This window comes from Rattus rattus, chromosome 1, assembly GCF_011064425.1.
Source record: "Rattus rattus isolate New Zealand chromosome 1, Rrattus_CSIRO_v1, whole genome shotgun sequence".
Lineage (NCBI taxonomy): Eukaryota > Metazoa > Chordata > Mammalia > Rodentia > Muridae > Rattus > Rattus rattus.
The window spans coordinates 133,483,780-133,499,895 of NC_046154.1; positions in this window are offsets into that span (position 1 = coordinate 133,483,780).

The following is a 16,116-nucleotide window of genomic DNA, read 5'->3' on the forward strand; positions in this document are numbered from 1 at the left end:
CTATCTCCTGGGCCCATTCTCTTTTTCACAGTCTTTTCATATATGAAAATTTGCTGCTCACAGAATTCTTTAATCTCTTCCATTTTCTTTGAAGTCCTGTAGTAAATGTTGTGCTGTATCTAGTTTTTGATTTTGTAAAAAAGAAATTTGAATTGTTTTAAAAGAGGAAGACTTTCTTCTTCCTCTGCTGAAGATGGTTTGGGGTTTGCTGCTCTTGGCAGTGTTTGCTGTTGTCTTCTTGCTGTTATTCGTCCCATGTGTCATGTGATGCCTGTATCTTTTTCACACTTTAGCAAGACATGTCTAAGGTAGCTCTACGAAGAAGAATCCCAAGGCAGTGATCTTCAAACTGATGTCCACATATTCTGGTGGTGTAGGAAAGTCTGACAATGTGGTTGCAAGCATGGATGGCTTTGGAGGAGCTCATTTCCAGATTCCTGGCTTCTCTGTGTAAATTTCTCAAAAATTAAAAAGGCATGCTTTCAAGATATCACAAGGCTCATCTTTCCCACTTCCTTTCCTCCGCAATTTTTTGCCTCTTTATGCATCTCCCTTTTCAAATCTTTACAAGGTGCTCTGGCAGGCTCTAAACAGTGGTCACAGGTTTCATGACATGCTTTCCGTCAAGAGATGTTTTCTCTTTTGTATTTAGTTCTAGCAGAGTAAAGGAGAAGGGAGGCCATGTGGTTTCCAAGGCTGGGTCTATTTTGCCTCTACCCTGGAAGAAATCAGATTACCCTGAGGTCATGATCTTGTAGGCCAAGCCCCATGGAAAGGCAATGTGTGGACCATAGGGTGGGCAGTTTCTGCTTAGCCCAGCCTTCAAAAGACTTTTGTCCACATACTGCAGATGACATATATGTGAAGGTGTGCTAAAGCTTGGATGATGATATCCTTTCTGAGCAAAACCTCCAATGTAATAATGGTAGGAAATACAGATTTTTAAGAGTGATTACCTTCTGAGGGCACAGCCTTCCTGAGGTGATGAAGGTCCTTTTAAATGGAGTACACAGAGGAGACTGTTTCTCCTCTTCTACCATGTGAAGACACAGTATCTGTCTGTACTCTGTGCTCTGCCCCTCCATTTTCCATGAAAGCACATAGGAAAAAGACCCTTAATAGGCAAAAAAATCTCTGTCATTTGACTTTGGACTTTCCAGCCTTTAAATCCACACAAAATCAATTCCTGTTCTTTATAAACCATGAAGTCTATGACATTAAGTTAGAGTAGTACAAACAGTGCAAGACAAAAATATAGATAATTCTACTCTTGGTTGGTATGAGGGAGCCATTCAAGCTTTGTATTTTTCTTTGTGACGTTGGAGAGAATATCTGCACCACACTCTCCCAACTCCTGGCTTGAGGGTCTAAACTGGCTGTCTTACATTTCCAGGTTCTGGAACTGTTTGTTGTACAGCAGTGGTAAACAAAACAGGTACATCAGTTCTGGAAAATACCTCCAGAGTGCCAAAGAGAAGGAAAACCTGAGGTATCAATGTAAGTCTTAATAACATAGAAGACCCAATCAACTTGGTAACATGTATTGTAGTGTACCATGTGTTTTTAACTTCTTGCTTTCAATAAAAGTATAAGAAGACTATACATTTATAAGCTGTTACATAGCTAAAGTCATTTTGATGTTTTGTGGCAAAGTGACTTTAAGTATATGAGTCATAAAATTTAGAAAGTATACCATTATTCTATTATTCTATAATATTTATAATATACTTTAAAATAACATTTCATTTCCATTTATGTAAAATAGTTCCCCTGCATGTTCTTTTATGAAAAGAAATAATAGAACAATGAGGAATCCTGTCTCATTCTAAGGTATTATTCACTGAACCCAGGAACTGACTGAAAGATAAATATCCCTATCCATCTCATCAAGAGCTGTATTCCCAATACATTTACACCTTTAATGGTTTATTACAATTTTTCAAAATGTATAATTCAATTTCACCATTTTTATCAGTTATGTGATAATAATTATAATTACAACCCAAGAAGCAATTTTTATAAAGCCTAAAGCTTAAGGTCGCTTTTCTCTAGATTTTTATAATATGACAGACACATAAAATTACATATTCTCATGTTGTCTTTATATATGTTTATTTGTGAAAGGATTACTGTCATCAAGCTAATTAACACCTTGTAATGGAGAACCAAACTCCACTCTCCTTGCTCGTACACCACGTGCTTTCACCCACTGAACAATCTGCCTGACCACCTGCCTGGTGTGTGTGTGTGTGTGTGTGTGTGTGTGTGTGTGTGTGTGTGTGTGTGTATCATAGCACCTGCTTAGAGATCAAAAGAAAAACGTCTGTGTAAGTGTTTATATTCTAAATTGAGACAATTCATAATTCATGGCTGGAAGATCAGGCTAGGTAGCCAAATATTTCTGGGGATTCTCCTGTGTTAGCCGTCCATCCTCCTTCCAATACAAGAATGGGAATTACAGTCTCTATTGCATTTTAGGTGCTGAGTCCCCACACTCTGATCATGAAGCTTAGTTCCATTGCTTCATTGTAGAAAGCAGACCTCTTGTGACTGTTTAACTTATGATATCAAATCCAAGATATACAACATTCATTTCAATGAATTTGCCATACTTTTTAAAAAAATCTCATTAAGACTGTTTTCTTCTACATTCTAGGAACTCCCTTTTAATTTTTGTCAATTGCCCAATTATCTTTCTTTTCCTCTTTTGTTTAACAGAGAATTTGGTAGAATTTATTGTGAACATGAACCAGATGCTTTCAAAGATTTACTTTGGATTCCTGGAGTCAACTATTTTTTCTCTAACATAAGTTTTTCTTTATATCTGCAATGAACCACTTACTGTTTCTTGTATTACACAATATTTTCACAAGCTATTTGTGTTTTTTCCCTTGTTGATTCATGTGCCTATAATTGTCCACTTCCTCCTCACATCTCTGATTACTTGTGTTTGGAAGCAGTCGAAGTGATTGGGAGTATCCAACTGTATTTCTTCCTAATCCTTATCTGTCCTTTCTGGTTTTCTGTGTAGTTGGATCAATGTAAGTATTCTCAAAGAGCGAAAGAGTCAGTCTCTCTATTACAGTCATTGAGATTCTACAATACATTTTTTTTTTTTAGCAATTTTGTGATTATAAACCAAGTCAAGAGTCATCAAGCAAATGTTTTGGTGATGATAATAATAAGTAGTGATGAGATGTTTTCAAATGTTTGTATCATAATGCCAATCTAGTAGTAGTAGTAGTAGTAGTAGTAGTAGTAGTAGTAGTAGTAGTAGTAATAGTATTAAATAGTATTAAATAGTAGTAAAGGTAGTAGAGTGATTTGAAAATGACTATGTTTAAAATGAAAACAAAAAAGAGAAAGTCTTGTACGTGGCAGGAAGAGGTGTGTGGCAACAAACCCTCGCTCATACTTCACTAAAAATCAGCGTGCTGTAAGATGCTGATCTTTGAGTCAAGCATTTCCTTCATCCAGCTGCTGCCTAAGAACTTTTAATTATAAGAAACACAATACTCTCCAAACCATGATGTTGGCTAGCATCCATTTGTATTTGGTTCTTACAAAGGTCACTATTTAATGCCATTAGCATTCACTCTGGAAGAGTGTGAGCCTACCTCCTCCAGCCAAAAATATCCTCCAGGCACAAACACAAATGTGACTTCCATTTCACATTAAATTGAAGAAACATCCTTTTCCTACCATCAGCAAAGCTGTAAGGAAAACAAGCACACAAAGGGCATTGCTCTAAATAGCACTGAACTATGTGGATGACACCTGCGGTATTTTCTACTCTGCTCTCCTTGAAGCTCATAATGAACATAGGAACTTACACATGCGTGGCATGACCTCTACTATTATGATTTCAGTCTGAAGGCTCTCCAGAGCCTCAGTTTGAGGTGTTTGGTTGCTAGCTGGTGGCAGTGTTTATGGAGGTTGCAGAAACTTTAAAATGTGGGACCTGGCTGAAAGAAATAGGTCACTGGGGTAAGATATACTATTGAAGGCCAGGTTATACATCCTGCTTCTTGGTTAGTCATGTGACAGCTCTTCTCCACCAAATGCTTTTACCAAGGTACTTTGTCTAAGCACATTATGGGACCAAGCATTATGAATCAAATCCTCTAAAACTATGAGCACAAAAATCCCCTCCTTTTAAGTTACTTATGGCAGGTATTTTTGTCACAACTACATGAAAAGTAATTAACACAGCTCCCTTCCATCCACAGAGGATTGGCCCAGATGCTGGTACTCAACCCACACTTGTCCAACCTACTGTCTCATCTCCTGAGACACAGATGATGACTTCAGGGGTGAGCACTTATGTCATGCTGTGCCAAGAACACTCACACTGAACCCTCACACCCTCAGTGGGGGATAGGAAGGAACGCTGAAGGCAATTTGTATGTACTATAGGACAAGAAAGAGAGGTTGCTCCAAATGTGATGCCGGCTTACCTGTGTCGCTGCCATTTCTCGAATTCTTGGAGAGAGCTAAGGATCTTGTGAACAAATCATTACTTTTAGTAAAATGGGTTGAGTTTAGTATCTGCACTTGCAAACAGGGAATCCCTCACATAATAATATTGATCAGGTCTAACTAAAAGTAAATGAACATCCTTTTTCAACTTTTAATTTTCATTTTGACTGCATTGGTGTTTTGCCTCCATGTGTGTCTGTGTGAGGGTGTTGGGTCTTCTGGAATTAAGTGACAGAGGGTTGTGAGCTGCCATGGGGGTGCTGGGAATTGAAGTCAGGTCCTCTGGGAAAGCAGCCAGTGCTCTCCATTGCTGAGCCATCTCTCCAGCCCCTCATAGCCCATTTTAAGATTAAAACATAATTATGTCATTTTCCCCTCTCCTTTCTCTCCCTTGTACCCAACTCCCTGCATATTTTCTCAAATTCATGGTCTCTGGATCCCCTGAAATTGTAATTATCATCAAATCCTTCCTTTTGTCCATGTCTAGTAGGTTTCATTTTCATTCTACTTGTGGTTAGTGAGTCCTTCCTTCAAAATGGTGACTTGTGAACAGTCTTCAGTCTGGGGGTTATCTTGATAGAACTGTTTCCATACACCGAGTGCTTCATTGATATATACAGCAAGATAGCCAGTGTTCATGCCTTCCACTTCCCAACTTCTCTCAGAAATGGAAAACTAAATAGTTAAGTATTTTTTCCTCATAGGCCACATGTCAAGAGTTTATTCATTTAAAAAAAGAATATAGAAAGTAAAACAAATCAAGGAAAAACCAAGACATGGTTCCCAGAAGTACTGTGCACATGGTTGGGCAGCTGGCACATACGGCGAGCATCCAGCTGCCATACAGCATGAGGAAAGCTGGAGAATCATGTAGGCAATCACTGCCCAGCCTCAACTGTAGAAGCCAAGGAAATGAATATTCCTAAGAAATGGAGACTGGATTGGCTCAGAAGGTGTGTATGTGGAGGAGGGGGGATCACTGCTTTCAGTCTCTGCTTTCAGTCTCCCAGGCAATTGCAGTTGTAAATAAAATAGAAATTACCCAGAACATACAGCACGGACTGGCTGGAACTATCGAAGGAGGTAGAAAGAAGAGTGGTAGTTCCTCTGTTTCAGACAACTGACCATATGCCAGTGTAGTTCCTCTTCAACAGATTTGCCTTTCCAACCTCGACCCTCAGGCCTACCCAGTGTCCCCCTCTTACATCTATTCTATAGGAAGGGAGTCCTTTCTTGGAATTCTCTCATGTTCAATGGAGTTTCTATTGAAAATACAGTTCTCACGGAAGACTTAGGCAGTACATACGGGAATAGAAGTGTCTGTTGTCCTACTTCTAAAATCCAGCAGCATTTCCACACAGTTCCATTTGAGGATAGATATCACGCCAGATCTCCACCAGCCCTCCCATGCTGGATGCTTTTATTCTTTTGAAGCTGCGTGTACAACCTGTGAGGAGCCCAGTCCCCTCAGTATGCAGCAAGGGAGCCTGTGTACAAGGACTCGGCACTTTCTTCCCGTCCATCTTTCATTTGCTCATTCCCTTCTGAGGACGCTGCTCTTGCTGATATGTCGGTTGCCACCTTTAGCACATGGAATCAATTAATTGGCAATTGGGCCAAAACGAGCAGTATTTCTGTATTTAGTTTAGATTCCTCTTTCTAATTATTTAGAGCAAAGGAAGCTATGACATCCGAAAGTACAGTCAGCCTGTGAGGTGCAAGTAAGAGTCCGACCTTGCCAAGCCCAGATGCAGAACTCAGGAACACAAAGGCAGAGCTAGCTCTAGAGGCTGGGACAATGGTTGACCTAATATGGGCCTCAGCCATAGTGTCTGGAGCACAAAACACTGACCCCCACACTGTTACCCCAAGGATAAAAGAATAACACAATCTCCAGGGGCCCTTTCTGAGAGAAAGAGAAAAAAAACATGATCATGCTGTAACTGTGAAGTAGATTTCATAGAGCTCAGTGGCATATAAGGGGTTTTGTTATTATTAATTACCGCTGTGATAAATGACATACTTGGAACATTATTAGTGCAATAATCAGGTGCTAGACAGCGTACAACATACTCCTAATATTTTCTCTTGGGTCCTACAAAATACCAAATGATGTGGTGGAGATGGTCCACGTGTCAGGTAAGCCCATTATTGGGAATATGACACAATAGTTTAGACACCCCTGTTTATGACAATGTACATTTTGGTCACATCTTTTACACTGGCTCATAGCCAAAGGAAAAAAATTACTTGCACTCAAGATAAAGGCTATTACGAAGATTAATAAAATACTGTAGCACCTTTAAGTGATGTCAGTACCTTAGAGGTTGGGGGATGGGTAGCTAACGACACCACGTGACCCCTGAATTGGCTGTGCACTAGGGAATTGTAGGAGGGCTATTACAAGCAGACTCCTGCATTCATTTGCCAACAAAAGCACTTGAGTGCTGGGCTCATACTGAGCTGGAGCTCTGGAAAGGAATTCTACTGGTTTACATAGAGAAGGAAGCTACCGCAAATGGTACTTGTTCCTAAAGTGGACAAAATTGCAGACAACACACAATTTTTAAGTTAGAATAATATATAAATTAGATTCAACAGTGAAATAGATAGAAATGCAAGATGACACAAGGCAGGAAACAAAAAGAAAACAGCAATGAAGCCATTAGCAATAAACCATCAGAAAACAAGGAAGGAATCAGAGTCTAGGGAAAAGAACAAGATACTGTGACAAAGGAACGCTAAAGATAACATCAAAAGCTACTGGAAATCAAGTGTCAAAGAAAGGACAAGCTTTGAGGTTTTACAAGTGAAATATGGAGAAGTCTTTTAGAAATTAAACGAAAAAGTCAATAGAAAACTCCATGGCGATATTGGCAATTATTAGGTCTGGGGAGAGGGAGAAACAGTTTTCTCTAAGAGTGTAGCACCTGGTAAGTCAGCCATATTTCTGTAGATGACCACACGTCCAAGAATACTTCAGCCTCACAAAACTGGTCTTGAAGGATTGGAACAGAAAGGACTCCATGACATTGGGTGGGGAGGGAAATGTGGTAAACTCAGAAAGTGTTGAGGAAGGGTGAGTATGATCAAAGCACTTTGAATAAAACTCTCAAAGAAATAATTCTTTTTAAAATGTTATAAATAGAAAGAGAAGTTTAACAGGAGTTGGTGAAATGGCTCGACACGTAAAAACATCTACCACATGACTCTCATGACCAGCTTCCCTCTTTGGAACCTATGTAAAACGCCAAATGTAGTAGGGTGCATCTGTAATCCCAGAAATCCCTATGATGAGATGGAAGGCTGAGACAGGAGGTTCACTCAGAAGTAATAGGCTAGCTGGCCTGGTGTACTCTATGTGGCAGAAACAAGACAGGTTCTGCTTTGAAAACAAAATCGAGAGGAAGTTGTCCTGTAGTTTGTGTGTATACATTGTGTACATACTTAGACTCAAACATACATACTAAAATAACACATACTTTTTAACAAGCAAGAACAGAAGATCAGAAAATGAAGAAACAATTCTAGATTGTCTAATATGCAAAGAAAAAAGAAGTTGGGAGCCTGGAAAAGAAATCATGGAAAAAGCAATTCAAGAAAATTCCTGAGAACTGAACAATGAATGTGTGTGTGTGTGTGTGTGTGTGTGTGTGTGTGTGTACATATATATATGTGTGTGTGTGTGTGTGTGTATATATGTGTGTGTGTGTGTGTGTGTGTGTGTGTGTGTTTGTACTCATTCAGACTGAACAGTTTGTCAATTCAAGATAACAGAACAGGCCACTCTATGTCATGTCATCAGGCAGTCTTAGGAGACTACAAAGGTGCTCTTCAACCTGAGAGAAGGCTAACTTATTATTAAACAGAGTTTAGAAGAGACCTTCTTTGTTGGCACTGACCTTCTTTGCAATAACAGTACAGATAGAAAACCAGAGGGACATGGGGGAAATGTCCTGAAGGAAAGTAACTGATTGCCTGGAATCCCATGCCCAGGCACACTTAGGAGTTCATTTTTCAAACATGAACAATTTCAGATAAGAGCAAGTGTCTGCATCAAGTGCTTTCTTAGGAAGCTATAGGGACTGTAACCTTCAGTGTTACTAAGCTAATGAAAATCTCACCTCCCTGAATTCTCTCGGAGACTCTGGAGCAGCCTGACAGCCTATATACCATACTTCCTTCTCAGGGGGCTACAAGTTCATCTCTGTCAACAGGGAAAACAGCAGGCAAGAGAGACCACTAGACTGGAGGGGGGAAATGTGTTCTTAGCTATTTGCTTCCTGTTCCTATTGTGGATTTTCAGTTTTAGAGATTGTTAATTCCAGTTGTTTTTTATACACAGCCTAGAAAATAGCACTAGCCGGTACTCGTTTCTTACAGGCATGAGCTCCAACATTTAGTTTCTCCTTAAGGTTATGCCATGTTTCCAGAGAGCCCTTAGCTGAGGTTCAAACTTCTAACATATAAACCTTGGGGGACATTAAAGAATCAAATCATAACTCCTTTAAGTAATGATAGCTACACTTGAGATGAAATGAGACACTAACACAACATCTCACCAAGGAACTCAGAGAACAAGTCCATTTCAGAGTGCACCAGAGGGCTCCCAGAAATGGTTTCAAGTTGAAAAAGTTTCTAATGATTCAGCAATCCTAGATATTTACACTAGTGTTGAGACTATCATTGGCTAACCAGAACATAAAAACTAATAAAACAAAAATATATAGGTGAGAAGATAAATGGTAGGAAATCAGGAGTGAAGGGCATGTTCAGTGTGATTCTGCTATGAGCTGCTCCTATGTGAACAACATAACATAACCACTTAACAGGATTACCCAAAGTCAATACACATATATTGGGAGAGCCAGGGACTGCAAATGGCATATTGGTATGTGTGTATGTTTGCATGTGTAGGGGGTGGGGTGGGGAGATCCGATTTGCACATGAAACAAAGCTAAGCTAAATCCTCCTTTTCCATGAGGGGAAAAAAATCAATAAACAATGACTAAACTCTTACAAAAAAGTCATAACTTTCACTAATATGGCAGTGGGAATGACAATAGTAATAATAGAATCTGTCTCAACTATGTACTATCAACATCAAATCAATCGATGGCACATACTGGATTCAGGTCAATGCCTGGCCCCCAGCCAGCATTTTATGTTTGGATTAACCATGTATGAGAGATGAAGAACCTTTGTTTCCCTGAAGAGATCTAAACCGCACCACTTTGCATACATTTTACCCACATCCCAAAGCAAACAGATGCACTGGGATTTTCTTATTTCTTCCATTCAGATATTACCGACAATGACGCAATGATCAAACCTAGCCAGCGTTTTGAGGGAGAAGTAGGAGAAAAAGGAAAGGGTACACTGAGTCAACTATGAGGTTAAAGACAGTCCTCCTAACTGCCAGTGTGGCCTAAGATGTCCAAGATTTCTGTCCCCGAAGACAAGGGATGAGAACTCAGTGACGGTATATAAGGAAAGAGACCACAGGAGAGCACACTCATCTTTAAATTAACTCAGTACATGGATTTTTCCAAACCTCCATGATCTTCAATAATTTCAGTAGAAGACTCATGAGTTCAGTGAAACATTTTATTCATAGTCACATTTCTTAACAAAGAATAGATACATTAAAGTCAACCAAAGAAGTGGACATGTAGACTAGAGTCCAGAAAAATGTCATCCATGAAGCTCACCAGTTTCCATGATATACAACCTTGCTGGGATCTAGATGTGACTCTACAGGTATGGTTGACTAACTGCTACAAAGGTGACCTCTGTCTCTGAGCCACTTTATCCAATAGGACTCATAAACCTAACCATGGACTATAATGTTTATCTTCCTTGGTAGGGCTAGCTCCTACCCTGAGACTACATGAAGTCTACCTATTAGAAGGAATCAGGAAAGAAGTGAGAGGAAGAGGAGAGATGGGAAGTTGATAGACATCAGGAGGCATTTATTCTGCCAGCCCGTGATCAATACTCAGTAATCGCTCTTGTGAGCTTCACCCTCCAGATTAGCCAAAGCTTTTGTACGCTTCTTAAACTTCAAAAATCATGCTGCGAGACCGTGAAAGTCTCTAAGAGGAGTCACTTGATACTCAAAGAGACTAAATAGTCCTACACCCATCAAACTAGAAAGAAAATATTCTAAAATTGCAAAACATGTCTGTGTTCCCAGACTTCTCTTTTTTCCAAGATAATTTGTAATATCTATTCTCTGCACTTCTTCACGTTCCTTCATCTCTGTGCGTGTTAGATTTCACAAACGCTCCCAATAATATTTTTTCTTCTCTATTAATCTTATATGTTTCCCTTAAAGTTTTATTTAAAAATTAAAGAGGTATGTGCTGGATAGTTTTATGTCAAGTTGATACAAGGTAAAGTCATCTGATAGAAGGGAACCTCAATTAAGGAAATGCCTCCATAAGAGCCGGTTGTAGGCAAGTCTGTGGAGAATTCTCTTAATTAGTGATTAGTGGAGGAAGGTCCAGCTCATTGTGGATGGGGCCACCCCTGGACTGGTGGTCCTAGGTTCTATATGAACATATGTATATGAACATATGCAGAGTGAGCAAACCAGTAAGAAGCATCCCTCCATGGCCTCTGCATCGGCTCCTGCCTCCATGTTCCTGTGCTGTTCGAGTTCCTGTCCTGGGATTCTTATATCATGAACAACGATATGGAAGCATAAAACAAATAAATCCTTTCTTCCACAGCTTGCTTTTTTAGTTATGGTGTTTCATCACAGCAGTAAAAATACCAAGACAGAATACAAATCCAACAATGTTGTAAGCCGAGAATGGCCATTTTGAGCCAGAATTTATTGTCAAAGAGTTTTTGAAGAGTTTTAGCTTTGTTCTGGAATTTTTTCATAATGAAGCAGTGTTCCAGATTGCTTCTATTGTTGTCATGAATAACATGACCAAAAACAAAATTGAGGGAAGAGTTTATTTCAACTTACAGTTTATAGTAATCGTGTCTACAGTGATAGAGTTTATAGTCACTGAGAGAAACCAGGGCAGGAACTGGAGAGAGGAACTGAAGCAGAGCCCATGCAAATTAATCCTTACCAGCTTGCTTCCCATGGTTCTCTCTGGTTGCATTCTTACATACCTAAGAACCCCTGCCCAGCTGGGTCACTGTATGCAGTGGGATGAACTCTGTCTTATCAACCGTTAATCCAGAAAATTGCCCCACAGACTTGCCTGTAGATGAATCTTAGGGAAGCTTCTTTTCCCAGATGACCATATCATATGTGAAGCTGACAAGAAACTAGGCAGTACAGCAGTGGTTTATCTCTGGACCCTTTAATTTCCCACAGTCCTCTTTGTCATCTATTGATAAAGTTGACCCACATGTGAAAGAACAAACCCAGAGAGCATCCTAGTGAGCTTCAACAAAAGTGAGCTATCACTGGGTTTGTATATGAGTGTGGGCTGGTGCGAGGCAGAGTGAGGTGGTCCTCCCAGGAAGAGCACACCAAGTAGTTGCCCAATGCCTAACAGTCATTCCTAAAAACATACAAAGCTAACATTATATGAACACAACAGGCTTTATTTAGGAATATATATGTGTGTTCAAATACACACAGTAACAATTAGTGAAAAAAAGAGACCATTGATTTGAAGGAAAATAGAGGGCAAAAGGGAAGAGAGAAATGCCATTAAATTATAATCTTAAAAGTAAAAAGGTTTTAGTCACAAAAGATGTAACTTGAAAAAAATTCAGTCTAAGTAAATAAGCCGAGCTCTGATTAAATTACCAACAGGCATTGGGTAGGCAGGCAAGCAAGAGGTGACTACGATCCCAGTATGCTTAGGGTTGGCCATATTTTAAATATTTTCCAGCAGGATTGTACGTGCTTCTTTCCTTCTTTCCTTCTTTCCTTCTTTTGCTTTTCCCTTCTCCTTCCCTTCTCCTCCCTCCTCCCTTTTCCTTCTGGGTAATTTATTTTTAGCTTCCAGGCAAGGACCACACAAGGAAGGAAATCCCCAGGGATTAGATGCTAGGGTGGTAAGTCCATTGGACTAAGGAGGACTCTGCAGTCATCTTCCTATAAGATCACCCTGCACCCATTTCCAACAGACAGGGATGCAGTTGAATTGAGGTGTAGCCCTTTAGCCTGGGTAAGAGCGGAGAGAGCCTCCAAAGCTGCCTGAAGGTGGATGGGGGGTAGGAGACCGCCAGAATGGGATTTCTACTTGGCAGCCTGCCTGAATGTTGTTAGGTCAGGCTTAATGGAATTACAGAGTATATGCTGAGCTGCTGTCCCTGGCCTCCCAGGCAGGTGCCCTACAACTATAATCAACTAGAAGGGAGATTCAAGCAGCTCCAAGATGTGGAACTCTTGGCTACCTCTCCAGCTCCACTTCTTTTTTTTTTTTTTTTGGTTTTTTTTTTTTTTTGCTGGGGACCGAACCCATTGCGCCCTAAAGCCGCTCTACCACTGAGCTAAATCCCCAGCCCCAAAACTCAGCTTCTACCAGGATGATGAGCTAAATCCCCAACAGACTTCTGTTTGCATTAAGCCCATGCATGCTCCCTGCCAGGATGATAACAGACTGACCTCTGAAATGTAACCCCAATTAAATATTTTCCTTATAAGAGTTGCTGTGAAGTCTATTCAAGGTGGCATGGAGTGGGGTGGAAAAGGGGGAGGATGGTGTTTGTGAGCATGTGTGTCAGGGGGTGGGGGAAGTGAGGTGGGGAAGGAGATAGCCAGAGGGGTCTTCCATTTCTCAAAAGAGGGCTTCCATGAGGGGGTACTTGGAGGAGAGAAGAGGGTAATATTGGGTTGTAAACTGAATAAATAAATACATTTAAAAAATAAAGACACATTAACATTCCATACAATACAGGTATTAAAAAATATAAGGTGGCATCAAGCTCCAGCACCTGAGGGGCCTGAAAGACTCACACTGCAAGAGAGACTCACCAGGCGAGGAGAAGCCTGCAGAGCACAGAGTCTCTCTGGAACAACCCTTTTTAAACAGCAGGTCTAATGGGAAAATGTTTTTAAAAAGTGGTTTCATGGAATGGGAAAGAAAATGACAGAGTGGAGAGGGTGAGGTAGACAGAAGAGGAACTAGGGATGTGGCTCTGATGGAGGTGACAGGTATATGAGCATGACGGGCTGCAAGCAAGGTGGCCCTGTGGGCTGTGAGTACAGTGGCCCTATGGGCTACAAGCGCAATGGTCCTTCAGGGAAGCTGGTAGGTGGCTGGCACAGAGAGCCTGCATGGCTCTGCTCTTTCCCATCCCCCTTAGCCAACCTCACAAATACACAAAGTATCCAAGATGTGTCTCAGGAATAGTCTAGTATGCATAGTGCTTCAGACACCTTGAACAAAATGAATGACTTGTTGCAATGGATATTTGCATGTAAAGCCATCTAAACAATACAACATACTGTGTGACACACAACCGTTTGCACTCAGTGTATTATTTTGTCAGAACAGCTTTACAGGTCTTGACTCTAGCAGCCTGCAGCAGCCACGCCCACACACCTGCCACCTCTACCACTGCAGTATCTCTAGTTCTTCTTGTCTTCATGCTGCTCCAGTTTAACTTCCCTCTTGCTGTAATGAAATTCGCCACTCAGTTTGAAGTTGCAGTCCATGATATCAGGAGATTGAGGGAGAAGCACAATTGTGTATTAAATTAGACATGCCTTCAGGACTGGGGCAGGTACCTTGGGGAGAGTCAGATTCTAGACTGGGTACCAGGAGTTTATTAACACAGACTAAACATAATGCTTGGTTGGGCAGAATGATGCTAGCATAAGCAAACACAGAAGACTATGACAAAGATAGGGTGGAGTCTGTGTACCTAGTAGCCCTTTCAGAGAGCTGAAAGCAAGCAGTTGCTCTACACATAAGGCCATTTGGACAGGATTTTGATCACTGTGTGTTAAAAGTTCATTTGAGGCAGGGCAAGAAGCTTATTGTGGTGCTGACGCAATGTCAGGTAAAGAATGGATTCACTTGGGTTTCAGTAATGATTGAGTCTTACAGCCGGAAAAGACCTACCTCAAAGTCTCAAAGCTTAGAAAGCCAATGTGAACTCCTCCATGAGTTAGACTGATACTTATGGGGCTTCTCTTCTTCTTTGGCTCCTTGCTCTAGTCCCTTTCCATCAGAGCTGTACTTGGAAAGAGTTTGGGGTTGGAGAACAGGGAGATACAGTTATTATGGGACCTCATAAGGTTCATTGTAAGGTAAAGGAGGCAGTAACTTAACTTCCACGGGCTCGTTGATGTCCAAGGCAAGCCTAAACAGGAACCACAGATAAGATGTGATACATTTCCCTACATTTCAGGTGCTATGTGAACCAAATCCAAATCATTTACCTTGGCAATCTTTTTGTAGATATTGATCTCAGCGATGGCTAGAATTTTGTATCAGCCCCAAAGAAAGGAGCAGAAGTGTAACATTTTAACTACGGCGTTTTTGATACTGCCATTTTGAGTTTCTATACCAAGTCCAAAGGTATTTTATCTCTGCATTTATTAACACTAATGTTTCCATTAAGATAATTATATTAAAGTGGATGAACACTTTGTCATACTAAATATTATTCTTTGTTAACTCAATTACTTGGTAACACTTCTATAGTAGTTAAAACACTTATTTTTGCTTCGAGAAAATTATTAATACTATTAATTATTAACATAAGTAGTTATCAAATATGTTGTAGCTTATTTGTTGATTTTCCCCAACATAATGTATTATTTCATTACTTGGGAATTTCATATAATGTACGCAGTCACACTTCCTTCCCATTCCTCCTGGGGCCACCCTCATGCTCTTTGCTCTCTCCGTAAAAAGAAAATTGTACTGCAAATCCAGTTTGTGCTGCCCACATGCTTACTGGAGCCTGGTCAAACGTCCAATGACTGGCCCTTTAAAGATGACTGAGGACTCTGCCTCCCCCCCCCAAAAGCCATCAAACATGAAAAGCAAGATTCCTGCCTGGACTGTTTATTTTGGGGGGAGTCTGGCAGGGGAGGGATGTTGTCACAGAAGCCTTCAATGTCTCTCATTCTCAATTATGATTTCTGTTGGACAACATGTTCCAGGGTAGAACCAAGTGGCTGTACACCGCCCTGCTGCGCCTACACAGAAACAACATGCATGTGTGTGTGTCATAGCCATGCTCCCTTATTCCTGTTGCTGCTGCCCCACACACTGCTCCATTCCAACATCCTTCCCATCTCCCCACCGCACAGTGAATAGACATTTCTAGTGGGAGCTTAGAAGACAAGAATGATGAAAGAAACGTGGGCAGTGTGCATCTGCCTCTTGAGATTTCAGAGCGGAGAAAAGACTTTCAGGAACCGAGCTAGGGGCCACTCATTGACACTTTGACCAAGATTTTGCTTCAGTCCGCCTGTGTTCTGAGTGAAGCCGAATCATCAAAGATAATGGAGCAATTTTCTAATCTAATCGAGTAAAGGTATGTGAATAGGCTTAAATCTTCAGAAAAAAAAAGAGTATGGAAAAAATAACCATAACTTTAAAAATATTAATAACATTAAAAAGAATCCTGGCATTCTGCCCGAGACAATATAAATGTGTTTTCTCAGAGTCATCACATAGATGCTAATAGAGCTGTGGTCCA